The following is a 14,847-nucleotide window of genomic DNA, read 5'->3' on the forward strand; positions in this document are numbered from 1 at the left end:
TTTTCTTAAATTTAGTTTTGTAATGTACTAAAACAAGCAGACAACAACATTCCGTGTGAAAAATGTCAAGTTTTTGCTGTGAGACAATTAGGTAACCACAGGTTGTTTTCACCACAGGCGGGCGGTGCCCACAACGTTCTATTTCAAATCGACTGGCACTATACCAGAGAAGAAGAAGTAAACGGAAGTGAACAGTGACAATGAACAATTTCCACGTTAGAGGTTTTATTGCTGTTATGAATCCGTTTATTAACATCATGGAACTCAAAATATGACTAATTTAACTGCACAGCATCACATACGTACCCCGTCTAGTGTTTAATTTGCGTTGAAGACAGGACTTGGTTGATGGATGTTATCTATGTAACGCTAACTAGTTGCTAAGTAACGTTACGCTAGCTAACAATGGCTAACTGTATGGTTTTTCACACACAAATAGCATCCATCATGGAGGTGCTAGCGAACGCAGCTGTGGTAGAGATCTGTAAACTCGTAGACGACGACTATGCAGTGTTTCGTTTGGAAATAACTCAAAGCCAGAAAGAAAACAGGTCATTGCAAAGGAAACTACAGCTACTGGAACTGAAGATGGCACGGGAGCGCGCCGTTGCTAGTCCCAGTAGTGTCAAGATCCTCGACCGACACAGAAGAATGGCAAGAGGTACATTTTGCAGAAGGCCGAAGCTGAGCAGCTTCATGTTCATATATAGTCGATTGACTGTCGCTGTTCATATATAGTCCATTGACTGTCGCTGTTCATATATAGCTCATTGACTGTCGCTGTTAATATATAGCTCATTGACTGTCGCAGTTCATAAATTGCTCAGTGACTGTCGCCCCATTCCGCTCTGTGTTCAGATGTATTATCCAGAATTGGGTCTTGGTCAGTTGTTGGATGGTGTGAAATAATTCCCCTGATTAGTAAGCTATCTTGTGCAAAGACATATCATATTCTAAACAGATTCTTGATTTAGTGCGTTTTCTATATACTCAATGAAAACAATGTTATGCATGGAATATAATACACTGATCAATAAATATTATATCAAGAAGTGATACCTTACATCCTTGCCAATTCTAGACGACTGTGTCAATAGTGTACTATATACTGTTGACCATTGACGGTACCTAAACCTCTTCTTTTCCCCCAATCACTCTCTCAGGTGAAAGACATCTCACTGGAGGCCACAAGAGCTTTGTGAAGCCAGCCAGACACAATACATGCAGAGATGACCAACCAATCACTGTTGATGAGGGGAGTGGAACCTCAACCCAGAACGTTATTGTGATAGAGGTTAGTGTAATAGTGTTACATTAAATTACAGTGCATCATATGTGACCAGTTTATTTCAGAAAGGCTACCTTCATCTACTCACTTGCTTACATGTACATCCTCATGTATCTGCCATAGGGAAGCTTGTGAGACTTCCTTACGACATTGTTATCCAACTTAACTCATGTACCGTTTTTAACCTCCCCTCTTCTGGTGTCAGTCTACAGAAGCTGCAGGTCCTGGGGTTAAGAAGGAGAGGTCTGAAGGAAAGGAGGACCCATGGCACAGCAGAGACATCCAGAATGGAGCGGCTGGAGCGCCCCCTGTAGCCACAGGAAACCCCACCACTGCGCAGCCCAGGACCCGACACAGCATCACGGAGGTCAGTGGAACGCCGATCGACGTCCTCAAGTCAGAGACAGACACCGAGACTTTAACTGTAACACAAATGCAATTACACAGAGGATCTGACCACAGATCAGACCCAGAGAGACTGGGCTGTCCTCCTGACTCAGAGTATTTACCTGTATTTCACCAGAGCCAGAGGACTGTTCATTCCCATGGTGATGGTGACTCGTTAGACACTGGAGGTGATGATCCGTCTTGTTCTTACGCTACAGAGATGGACCCTAGCAACATTCCCTTGGGTTTAGCGACACAGACTGATCTGTCTAGAGGGGACTGGAACCGGTACAGTAGTAGTGCATACTCTGAAGGTTGCCTAGATGAGAAAGGCGAGTGTCTGGGCGTAGATGAAGTGACTGTGAAAGTGGAGGGCGACGTTCCTCCCACATGGAATTCAGATAGTCACCTAGGAGATGGACTCACACAGGGCAGAGATTTCTTAGATTACAGGGAAAGCTTAGAGACAAATCCAAATGTCGCGACCCTCTCCCCTTTACACACGTTCAGGGATCGCAACCCAGTGTCCAGATCGATGGGGCCTACTGATCCACACCGCCTCGTCCTTTTCGATAAGAGATTGAACTCAAATGACAAACCTAGAGCCCAGGCTCGGGGTGGGGGAGCAACATCAGGCAAAAGTAAAGAGAAACGGTTCCTCTGCATGTTCTGTAACAAAGGCTTCAGCTGCCCCCAGAAGGTGGAGATTCACCAGAGGGTCCACACAGGGGTGAAACCCTTCAGCTGTACCCAGTGTCCCATGGCCTTCGCTCAAGCTGGTGACCTGAAGAGGCACCAGAGAGTACACACGGGGGAGAAACCCTTCAGCTGTACCCAGTGTCCCATGGCCTTCGCTCAGGCTGGTCACCTGAAGAGACACCAGAGGGTCCACACAGGGGAGAAATAATACAGCTGACCCCGTTGTCAGAAGAGATTCTTACGCCAGCTGAAGATGCACCTGAAGGTCCACACGGGAGAGAGGCCATTCGCCTGTACTCACTGCGGGAAGAGGTTCTCCGAGAGGAGCTACCTCAGGATACACCAGCAGAAAAAACATTCCACTCTATAACATAGAAAGCAACCATTCCACTCAATAGCTTCTGACGGTTGTATCAAACCCTGCATTGAAGACAAAGATGAATTGTCATTGTTGTCGGCACGAAAAATATCCACAGACGCATTTGGAATGACGAGAGTTACAGATTTCAGGGTAGAATATGGCATCCAGACATTGTGTGATATATAAGGCATATATAGGGCTGGGTGATTCAAATTCATGTTTTAACGCAATGTTTCAAATGCATGTATCGCAAGAATTTAGTTTTTATTTCTAGATATTTTTTGCGTTCTACAGTCCCTTCAGAAAGTATTCATACCCATTGACTTATTCCACATTTTGTTACAGCCTGAATTAAAATAATAATAAATCTCGACCATCTACACACCATAATGAAAAAGTGAAAACGTGTTTTTAGAAATTTTTGCAAATATCAAATTTACAAAATGTCTTGTTTAGCACATTTTTACTCCTGAACTTATTTAGGCTTGCCATAACAAAGGGGTTGAATACTTATTGACTCAAGACATTTCAGCTATTCATTTTTAATACATTTCTAAACATTTCTAAAAACTATTTCACTTTAACATTATGGGGTATTGTGTGTAGGCCAGTAACACACAGTCTTAACATTAAGGCTGTAACACAAAAAAAATTGTGGAAAAAGTCAAGCGGTGTGAATACTTTCTGAAGGCACTATCTTTTTGGTATCGTGTCCTTCGCTCCTTATTGCTGTGTGCACTGTGCACCTTCCCACTCGCACACAGACACCAAGCCCATCCCCCTGCCACTCACAACAACGATGATAGATAACGTAACCTTTTTGAAGATACCCATTTTATTTCTCAAAATTGTAGAACAGAGCAGATCCTACTAAAACGAGAGTATCAATGAACATGATTGTGGAAAATTAATGCTCAGTTCTGTCCCGTGCTCGGCATTGTGTTACCACGTACCGTTAGCAGTATTTTAGCCACAGTGTGTTTTATAAATGTGCAATGAGCATTAAAAAAAGGAATTGGCAACTTGTTCTCATTCTGAGAAATAAGCATCTTCTTATCTAGGTAGGTAACTTGATTTCAACATCTAAACAAAGTGAACAGGCTATGTTGTTCAAACAGTTGGAGATGGACAGGAGGGTGCAATCACAACAGGTCAACCTTGGTAGCAAGCAACTAGATCCAAGTTAACCAATAAACTTTGATTTGAAGTTGGCTAGACTTTAAATCTAAATATTAGCTGGCTACTCACTAGCACGTGGGCTTGAGAGATTGTTTAGGAGACCTGTGTTCATTTTCTATGGCTGTGCTGCTGCTCCAGTTTCAACTGTTCTGCCTGCGGCTATGGAACCCTGACCTGTTCACCGGACGTGCTACCTGTCCCAGACCTGCTGTTTTCAACTCTCTAGAGACAGCAGGAGCGGTAGAGATACTCTTAATGATTGGCTATGAAAAGCCAACTGACATTTTCTCCTGAGGTGCTGACTTGCTGCACCCTCGACAACTACTGTGATTATTATTATTTGACCATGCTGGTCATTTATGAACATTTGAACATCTTGGCCATGTTCTGTTATCTCCACCCGGCACAGCCAAAAGAGGACTGGCCACTCCTCATAGCCTGGTTCCTCTCTAGGTTTCTTCCTATGTTTTGGCCTTTCTAGGGAGTTTTTCCTAGCCACTGTGCTTCTACACCTGCATTGCTTGCTGTTTGGGGTTTTAGGCTGGGTTTCTGTACAGCACTTTGAGATATCAGCTGACGTAAGAAGGGCTATATAAATACTTTTGATTTGATTCTATAATGCCTGCTACAAGAGGCTAGTCATTATTAGTGAATGTGGATGGTTCTGGTAAAATGTTTAACAAAAATGGCATTCTCATAGGCTTGAAAGCTAGATCAGTGATTATTGCAACAACAAAAAAGCAGTTTAAACTATTTTGATAAAATAATTACATTATTAGTGGGTCTTATGGTTGTGGAAGGCATGTATTTAGCCTACAGTAGGTATCATTTTATAAGCCCTGATTTAATTTATTTATTTACTGTTTGAAATTAATTGTATAGACCTTTAATTGTGCAACAAAGCTTATTTAGAGAGAACTTTAGAAAATTGAGATCAATGAAACAAAAGTTAGAAAAATCCGAGCTGATTTTTAAGCCATATTGCCCAGCCCTAGGCATATATAAGCCTAAAAAGTATGTTATATATTGTGTTTGTACTGTGTTCACAAATGCCTATTTCATTACTTCCATTCAGCTACTTAATTTCTTTCCCAAGACACTTTTAATGAGAAAATGAATGGAGTTTATCATGCAGATTTCTAGTTGAGACGTGTATGTGTGGTTTTCATATGGTGTATTTAAAACTTGTGTGTTTTAATAAACACAAAATGGGACTTTTCATGCAGACTTTCATTGAGACTCTTTAGTATACATCACATCTGATCTCACTCTATTCTGCATACACATTACAGTGCTTTATAACCAATATACACTTACTAAATATACCTACACATACCCACACACTAACACCTACTGTACACATCAAAATAGTTCAGTCAGGTTTGTCTGTTGGATACTTTTGACTTATAGCTGACTTGTTTTTACCCACAACATATTTATGTCCACTATGATGGTTTTAACAATAATTAAGTAATTCTGTAACTACAGTATAGGACTCAAACGTAGTGGGGATGGGTAAACACTCCATGTTGAAAGTGTGTTTTATCTGTGTGTACGTACTTGAGGGAGTGTATGTCTGTGTAATCTGTATCACCTGTCTCTTCCAGGAGGAGGAGGGTCCAGAGGTGTTGCTGTTGAAGGAGGAGGGGTGTGAGGAGGGTCTGGGAAACCCTGAGGAGACCATGGTCATGGAGGACAACCAGACTACACCTCCTCCTGAACCCACAGAGGAACCAGCTGAGCAGCACAGGACCACACACAGTCTCACTGAGGTGAGCCCACTGTAAACTACTATCTGCAAGTTTATGTCATGGCTCATATCCACAAAGCCCCTCAGAACAGGATAGCTAGGATCAGCTGAATAAAGCTATGTAGACAGAGCGGCACCAGATCATCCAATTGTAATATATTTTGTAGTTGGTTCAAGCAAAGAGTTGCATTAAAACAAAAAGTGGATTTACCTAGTTCGGTGGAGACCAAAGGAACCTCAAGAGTTACTCAAACCCATTCACAGGGTTGGTTATCTCATGTTTTTATACTTTAACAACAAAGTTAGTTGAGTTGGAAGTTTGTGTAGTTGAGCTTTGTAAACAAAAACGAGTAATGAAGTGATCCATGAGACTTTAATGAGGACCAGCCAATTTGATACAGGATGCAGAGGTGTATATTAAAACTGTCACCTGTGATAAAACGAATGGAGCTACAGTAGACAGCATCTGAAGGTTTAAAACTAGTGGCTGCTGCAATCTTGTAAATGGTGGCACCAAAGTGAAGAACTGTCAGGAAAGTTGGCTGTACAATCTGCGTTCTGCTATTTAGGGAAAGGAAAGGATCTATTTTATTTTTTTTTAAATCCCACTTTCAATCTTATCTTTTTAACTAGCTCATCTATAACTTTCAATCTTTGTCAATCCAAATGCCCAGATATTTATAGGCGGGAACCCAATGAAATGTAGTCCATCTGAAAAAAATAGTGAGAATTAGTGAACATGTATTTAGTCTTGCCCACAATTAATTACACATTTTAAATCAACCAGGTCTCTCTGTAGGCATCAAGGTCAGATTGCAGCTCTAACAGCCTGGTCAACAGTTGTGGCAATGGCACACCCCTGAGTGCTTGCAGAGTGACGTTATCAGAGCGCAACGCATGCGGAACGAGAGAGCGCAAATTTTTTATTTTTTTAAGTTTGTGAAAAAGTTTTCCATTTTCCTTTCCTTTTTTTTTTTTTTTACCAGCCTACCTCTTTAATTTGAATCCTGCGACGTGGTTAGCTCAGTTGCTGGGGGCCGCTACTATCTGTCCCGGGACACTGCCAAACCCTAAAGTCTGAGAAGCTGCTGTTAGCTATCAAGCTAGCCAGGTTTCTTTGACATGAACACAGCCTGCAACGCAGTTAGCCCTTGTGGCTGGGACCTCGGATAGTCCTGAACTTGTGGCTGTTTAAATCCCTTCTGTTTGTTGCTGTTTCCATCGGCCATGTTGGCTGGAATTGCGTGGAGTAAGTTACCAGCGTTAGCCTACGTTGCTACTATTATGTCGCCCAAAGTCAAAGAAGGTTGTAAACAGTGTAAATCAACAAAAATATGTCTACAATCAATTGTTACAAGAACAGAAAAATGGCTTCAAGAGCTTTGTCCTAATACTGGTGGACTCCACTAACAAAAGAATGGACGATCTGACCAGGGAGAGGTGAATGTCATGGAAGAGATTTGCAGCAAGATGACGACAAACTAAGTCCACTCGAGATGACATCAGAAGTGTTTGTGAATCACTATTACAGAGGACTGGGAAAACAGACGATCTAGAGGGGCAATCCAGTAGGAATAACATTGTTGTGGATGGCATACCAGAGTGTACACAAAGTGAGAATATGATCACTGAAAATCTGCAGATGGATCAGAAGAAGATTGATGTGGAGCACGCCCACAGTTCTGGAAAACCTGTAACCAGCCCAGGTGACAGTTTCAGGCTGATAGTGTTCAAGTTCCCAAGGTTCAAGGACAGTTAGGAAGAACACCTGTATCTTGTAGTGACTGGGTGTATTGATACACCATCCAAAGTGTAATTAATAACTTCACCCTGCTCAAAGGGATATTCAATGTTTTTTATTTTTTATTTTATTACCCATCTATCAACAGGTGCCCTTCTTTGCGAGGCATTGGAATACCTCCCTGGTCTTTGTGGTTGAATATGTGTTTGAAATTCACTGCTCGACTGAGGGACCTTACAGATAATTGAATGTGTGGGGTACAGAGATGACAGTCATTAAAAAAATCATGTGAAACACTATTATTGCACACAGAGTGTCTTGTATAAGCAGGTCCAATAATGTCCACTTCACATTCATGGGCATATCACATCAGCCAGCCTCATCCCCTACCAGCCCTCACTCACCTGCTTCTTTCTCTCTGTCCGCTCTTCCTGCGCGTCTATTCCTTGGTATGTACAGTATATTCCTTCCTCCCATTCCTCCAGCTAAATCACAGGTAGGCCTTTGAAAATATGAACAAATCAGCCATTCTATGCAGTACTCTATTATACACTGAGGTTAAGTTCAATGTGTTGTATTGAAGTATGAATTTCAATGACATGTTTTTGGAGATATTTTTGAAAAATGTTAATAAGCGTCGGATGTGGCTTAGCACAGAATGTCACTTTTTTTTTTTTTTTCCCCCCACCATGGTATTGCGATACTATTTGGTATCGTGATACTTGGCCTGGTATTGTATCGTTTGTAAAATGTTGGTATCGTGACAACACTAGTTCAAATAAATTATGCAAAAGAGTTGGCAAAAAAAGTCAGGCTGATTGGCATACTGTAAATGTAGATTTTTTTTTTTTTTTACATAACTTACCAAACAAAGATAAATGACATAAAACGCAATAGAAAAAAGACATGAGTACCTTAAATGATATCATGGGCAGAAATCCCAATTCTTCTCCATCGATTCATTTTGATGGGTCATTGATAACAAAACCTTTCGATATTGCCAATCATTTCAATGACTAATCAGAGCATACAAACTACAATCTGTCTCCTTAATTAGCCTAGTGTGCATGTGGGCCCATATGGTGCACTAGGCCCGAGCTCGTTATCCCTGGGCTAAACCGTTCTTATACCTCAGTGGGCTAAACTAGCTGGCTAGCTGAACTATGCCAAACTTCATAAATACTGCACCCTCAACTTCAAAACTCATTTGCTAGTGATACAATCATGTAACTAAGAAATTAGCTGGGGGAAAACTTAAATTATGTATTGTTTTGTTGAATAGTCATATCTGGTTTGAGATGTCTGTCATAAGACGACGGTGGTAAAGGATATCATTGCTACTTAACGTGGATCCAAGTTCAGTTTTGAGATCCACCGGCATCATTGGTGTAGGGTTAGCTGGACATTTCTGACTGGTCTTGGAACTGACAACGGGAAGCCTCCCCCTGCTCGGCTCGATGGGATATGTAGTGATTTTGCCAACACAGCCAGATATTTACTGTCCTGTACCCTTAACCTTTTTTCAACTGACTATTGCATTTCTTGATTAAATCTGACTATTAGTATAATGAGTAATCCAGGAATGTCACAAGTTTATTGACACAAGAAAACTTGCGTAAATAGCAACTCTACAGATCGCAATGACTACAATGAATGGCTAAATTACTTCCGGACACTCTTATGGTCAAGTCATAATGACAGAGTTGTTGTGGGGATGGGTATGTCTGTTGTGTTTTTGACACAAATCAACTGTACTGTAAAATCAACTGTTAATTAAGGGTCTGGTCTTGGTCCATCCTGATTACTGTCTGGTAATATGGTCAAGTGCAGCAAAGAAAGACCTAGCAAAGCTGCAGCTGGCTCAAAACAGAGCAGCACGCCTCGCCCTTAACTGCACATACAGAACTAACGTCGACAACATGCATGCCAGTCTTTCATGGTTGAGGGTTTTAATTTTTAAATGTGTTTTAACGACACAAGTCAGTTAAGAACAAATTCTTATTTACAATGACGGCCAAACCCTCCCAACCCAGATGACAATGGGCCAATTGTGCGCCGCCCCTATGGGACTCCCGGGATCGGACCAGGGTCTGTAGTGACGCCTCTAGCACTGAGATGCAATGCCTTAGACCGCTGCGCCACTCGGGAGCCCTAAAGAGTTGACGAGAGATGAACTGCTTCTATTCTAGTTTTCATCCGAAGTATTACTGTGATGGAAATTCCAGATTGCATAATCAAATAACATTCAGCTCACACACCCATACATACCCCACAAGACATGCCACCACGGGTCTCTTCAGTCCAAGTGCAAAACGAATTCACGGCAATGCGCAGTATTATACTGAGCCATGATTGCATGTTACTCCCACCTCCAATTACTCAAGCATCTCATTGACTGGCTTGGACAGTGGCGACACACATACAGACACACTAACACACACCATTTTTGTTGTTGTATTGTTTGTATATCGAATTTTACATTTGTGTGACTGTCCTTGTCTATCACTGTATAAGTGTTTTGTTACTTGTCGTCCTTTGTGTTTTTTGTGGACCCCAGGAAGAGTAGCTGCTGCTTCTGCAAAAGCTGATGGGGATCCAAATAACAAATGCATAAGTGTCGTCTGCATACGTGACTTTCAATGATACACGTCCAACCCAAATAGTGCCAACTAAAGCCAACCTTTACTATTGCAGTCAGTAGACATGGAGGATGGGAAGCCTGATCTGCTGCTGGTCAAAGAGGAGACAATAGAAGACGGACCAGAGAGCATTGACCTGCTGAGTGGACTAAAGATGGGGGAGCAAAGTAAGGGAGAAATACACATAGCCTACATACAGTAATAGATCTTCAATGGGAATAGTGATGCACATGGCTATTATTTTGTCCATATAACTCCATATGTAGAGTTTTCTTTGCCATATTTTTTAAACTCTATTTTGTAACCTCTTCCTGCAGGTGGTTGGCTGGAGGCTAACAAAGGAGACTTGGTGGCCATCTTGGATTCCCAGACCAGTGCAGCCAATGTCCCAGGTGATGACATCAATGAGCAGGCAAGGACCAGAAGTGACATAGTGGAGGTCAGTGGATGGGACAGCGTCCTCAACTCTGGACTGGCGAACAAGACTGTTAACCACATTCGGAAACGGACCGTCGAACACAAAATAACATCTGGATTTAACCTCCATGACAACAGATTGGCTGCGACCAGGACGAAGCATAGATTTGGTCCGCAGGGACGAGGAGGTGTCCGTATGCGGCAGGAGAGAACAGACACAGACTTGGCTATCGATGCTCCGTCCTGCTCCTATAGTTGTGATTCAGAGATACTGATGGCACCTCAGGTTAACCCCCTAACAGGTGCTGCCTTCAGCCTGCCTTCTATAGGATCTATCAACTGGAACATGGACCCTGCAACAACACAGACACTGCCTGGCCTTCATCCTCCTCACACTCCTCTAATAAACCAGATCTCAGACAGTGCCAGTGCCTCAACAGTAAATGGCTACACAAGCCCATTGACAATTGACCGTATTGGAGACGGCATCAGTAAAGGTGGCGGCGCCAAAGAGAAGCGCTTCCCGTGTTCATTCTGTGGGAAAGCCTTTAGTTTCCCCCAACAGGTGGCAATCCACCAGAGGTTGCACATGGGGGAGAAACCGTTTGGCTGCCACCTGTGCCGGGCCAGTTTCTCACACTCGTCCAACCTGAAGAGGCACCAGAGGGTCCACACAGGGGAGAAACCTTTCGGCTGCCACTTGTGCCAGGCCAGTTTTTCACACTCGTCCAACCTGAAGAGGCACCAGAGGGTCCACACAGGGGAGAAACCCTACAGCTGCCCCAGTGTGAGAATAAGTTCTCCCAACAGCACCAGCTGAAGATGCATCTGAAGTTCCAAAAGGGGGAGAGGCCGTTTGCCTGTACGCACTGCAGGAAGAGGTTCTCAGAGAGGAGCTACCTCAGGATACACCAACAGGAAATGCACACGGCCCATGAATAGAGTATGGTGACATGTATTAGTACTAGTTAGTTTGTAGTTAATTCTGTTGGTTTTGGATGTAGTAGGGAACTGGATGAGGTGAACTGAGGAAAGAATGAGTATGATGAGGCAGAGTAGATTATATGGTGATGGTGTCTGTAGAAAATGCTTCACCGATGAAGTGTCAACTTTGTCCTGTTTGATACTGGTGTTTTATAGTGAGATAATGATAGTGCCTTAATTCACATTTACTTGACATGAAGTAGTGAAAATGTATGTAGTGTGCAATTCCATGGTAACAGAGTGACGCTGATAATCAATCAAATGTATTTATAAAGCCCTTTTTACATCAGCCGATGTCACAAAGTGCTTATACAGAAACCCAGCCTAAAACCCCAAATGGCTGGCAATGGAGATGTTGAAGCACAGTGGCTAGGAAACACTCCCTAGAAAGGCAGGAACCTAGGAAGAAACCTGGCTCTGAGGGGTCCTCTTCTGGCTGTGCCGGGTTGAGATTATAACAGTACATGGCCATGATGTTCTAATGTTCATAGATGACCAGCAGGGTCAAATAATAATCATCACAGTGGTTGTAGAGGGGGCAACAGGTCATCACCTCAGGAGTAAATTTTCATAGCCGAGCATTCAGAGTTATAGACAGCAGGTGCGATAGAGAGAGTCGAAAATAGCAGGTCCGGGACAAGGTAGCACGTCCGGTGAACAGGTCAGGGTTCCATAGCCGCAGACAGAACCGTTGAAACTGGAGCAGCAGCACAGCAGGGCTGTCCCAGGTTTCAGGTCCTCCTGGAGGGGAGAGGGAGAGAGAATTAGAGGAAGCATACTTAAATTCACACAGGACACCGGATAAGACAGGAGAAATACTCCAGATATACAGACTGAACCTAGACCCCCGACACAAACTATTGCAGCATAAATACTGGAGGCTGAGATGCACCTTTTCACTTTAAAATGTATGCCAAGCAAAAACCATTGATTGCCAAGTTTAACAACCCATACACCTATATGCAGAAGTCTACTTTTAACAATTGCCTAAAAATTTTACTGAAACACATTTACTTGAGGAACAGGGCAGATGCAAAGTTTGGTAAAAGAATGACAGTTTGTTACCACGTTTTCCAAAAACTCTTAAATATCTACTCCAAATTAAGATTAAAATATGTCTACAGAAAGAATGAGGTCTCCGCCGCTATGACGTGGCACCTTGAGTTTGGAAAAAAACTATTTAGGTAATTGAACTAAAATAAGTGAAGTGAATTAACACCCAGTAACAGAATGACAGTAAGATAATTACATCGTGATCTGTACTATACAGAAATGTATGCATAATTATGAGTGTAATTCTCTTCATGGTGATGTATTCTGAATAGGTACACAAAGGTAGAAAAATGTAATCCTCCTTTGCATGTTTGAGTATTATTCTAATAAGCTCTACCCCCAAACAAGACAAATTTGGTTGGTCAAGACCGGACCAAATCTGTACCAATCATAGACATCTACATTATGTTTCACAGGTTTGGACGTCACAGCACAGTATAGTTCAGAAGAGTACAGTAAAGAAAAGTCCAGTAGAGTATATTACATTATATTGTACTGAACTATACTTTTCTTTACTGTAACTGTTTTGAGACTACTATGATTTCCTATTGTGGCCTATTCAATTGCAGTCATTCTGTTACTGAATCTTCTGTCACTGTTAGCGATTTGATAAGAGAGTTGTGTCTCTGGCAACATAACGGATAGAATGAACGACCAGCCGGATTCGGTAGTAACACTAGATTTGTGTCGGAACTATAGCCCGTGGAATGATGAAATAGTATGAATAAATTAATCAAAATAACGTTTAATGATAATATGTCAATCATTTGAATATGTTGGTAACCCGTTGTATAAAAGTGATAATGCCCTCAAAGCTGGTGTTTGAAGAATATGTTGGCAGGGTGTTGTCGTCGTGCCAATTATCCTCCAAACACCAGCTTTGAAGGTATTATCACTTTTATACAACGGGTTACGAACATATTCAAATAATGATTGCCATATTTTCATTAAACGTTATTGATGAATTTATTCATACTATGTCTTCCTTTCACGGGCTATAGTCCCGACTTAAATCTAGCGTTGCTACCCAATCCGTCTGGTCGTTCATTCTAAATAGGTTAGATTGACTGAGCCGCGTCTCTGGCAATCTTTTTTGTTCTATATCTATGTACACGACCCAGTCGTTTGTTCTAAATGTTCTTATGCCATACTGTCTGGCAACTTTCTTATCTCTTGCTTGCTAGCTAGCTAACTACGGCTAACACAGTCACGTCAAACAACAGCAAAGTAGCTACATTTGCATTTGTTTCAGCTGTTTTCTAGTGACATTTATGGATACATCCATAACAATGAGCTAATGATGCACGATTTTGGCCTAGCATAGAAAATGTGATCTCTCTTCAAGACACTTTTCAGAGGAACTAGCCAACACAGCTAACACCATCACTTCAAACTGAAGCTGTAAAGACGGCAAACTGGCTACATGAAAGTAGCTGCATAAAAATGATTTGTAATTCATAATTTCGACTGGCTGTAAAAGCTGTCTGTCCATCCTGATGTGTTAATCCTCAAATGGAGATTGAATTTTAAAATTGAAAGGATGTTGCAAAGGTCGGAGAGACAGACAGCAAGGTTTATACAAATCTCTGCCAAATGCTAGTCTAAAAGAAAGGGGAGATAATGTCTAGATGCTTATAAAATTGCCTGGCTGGGCTGATGAGACAGTGGATTGTGCAGTGAGATGGAACAGTAAATAGGCATTTCAACATCATAGCCTAAGCTGGTGGTATCTTGTGAAATAGACACGGGCTGGAACGCGGGTTTAACCAATCAGCATCCAGGATTAGACCCACCCGTTGTATAATTAAGCAATAAAGCATGAGAACAATTACCATGTGCTAACTCCCGACTAAGGGCACACGATAATCCTCGTGTTTGAGGGCCTTATTGCATTTATAAAATGTTTGCTGACATGTTTTCATTATGTGTAAATTTGAGTAAATAAAAATGCATAAAGTAAATTTGTTTAATTTCATCATTCCACCAGACGATGTAGTTCCGGCAAAAGCCTGTTGTTAGTTATGAAGTTGCTAACCAAACAGGTTGGTTGGTTAATTATTTTGGGATGTTTTGACCCATTCTATTCATTCCACGTTGCTATGCTAAACAAATTATTGCTAGCAAGCAGAGGTTCAATGATGACAAGAACTTCAATAAATAATAATTTATAAAAGGGCAAAAATAACTTCAAAGAAAGATTTGTTAAATAGGCAAAACCCAGCTAACTGTCAAGTCAATAATATAACGTTAGCTAGTTATGGAGGATAACTAGGCTAATGTTACTTATCCTTTGCTTGCTTGCCAGCCAGCCAACTACACACAGCAAACTCTAAACACGCATTAGCCCCT

General features: G+C 41.8%; 1 pseudogene; it reads left to right on the forward strand.

Annotated features, from left to right (window-relative positions):
• LOC129841160 (zinc finger and BTB domain-containing protein 5-like) lies at positions 1 to 14,430 on the forward strand (annotated as a pseudogene).
• Positions 14,431 to 14,847: the final 417 nt, after the last annotated feature.

This window comes from Salvelinus fontinalis, chromosome 42, assembly GCF_029448725.1.
Source record: "Salvelinus fontinalis isolate EN_2023a chromosome 42, ASM2944872v1, whole genome shotgun sequence".
Classification (NCBI taxonomy): domain Eukaryota; kingdom Metazoa; phylum Chordata; class Actinopteri; order Salmoniformes; family Salmonidae; genus Salvelinus; species Salvelinus fontinalis.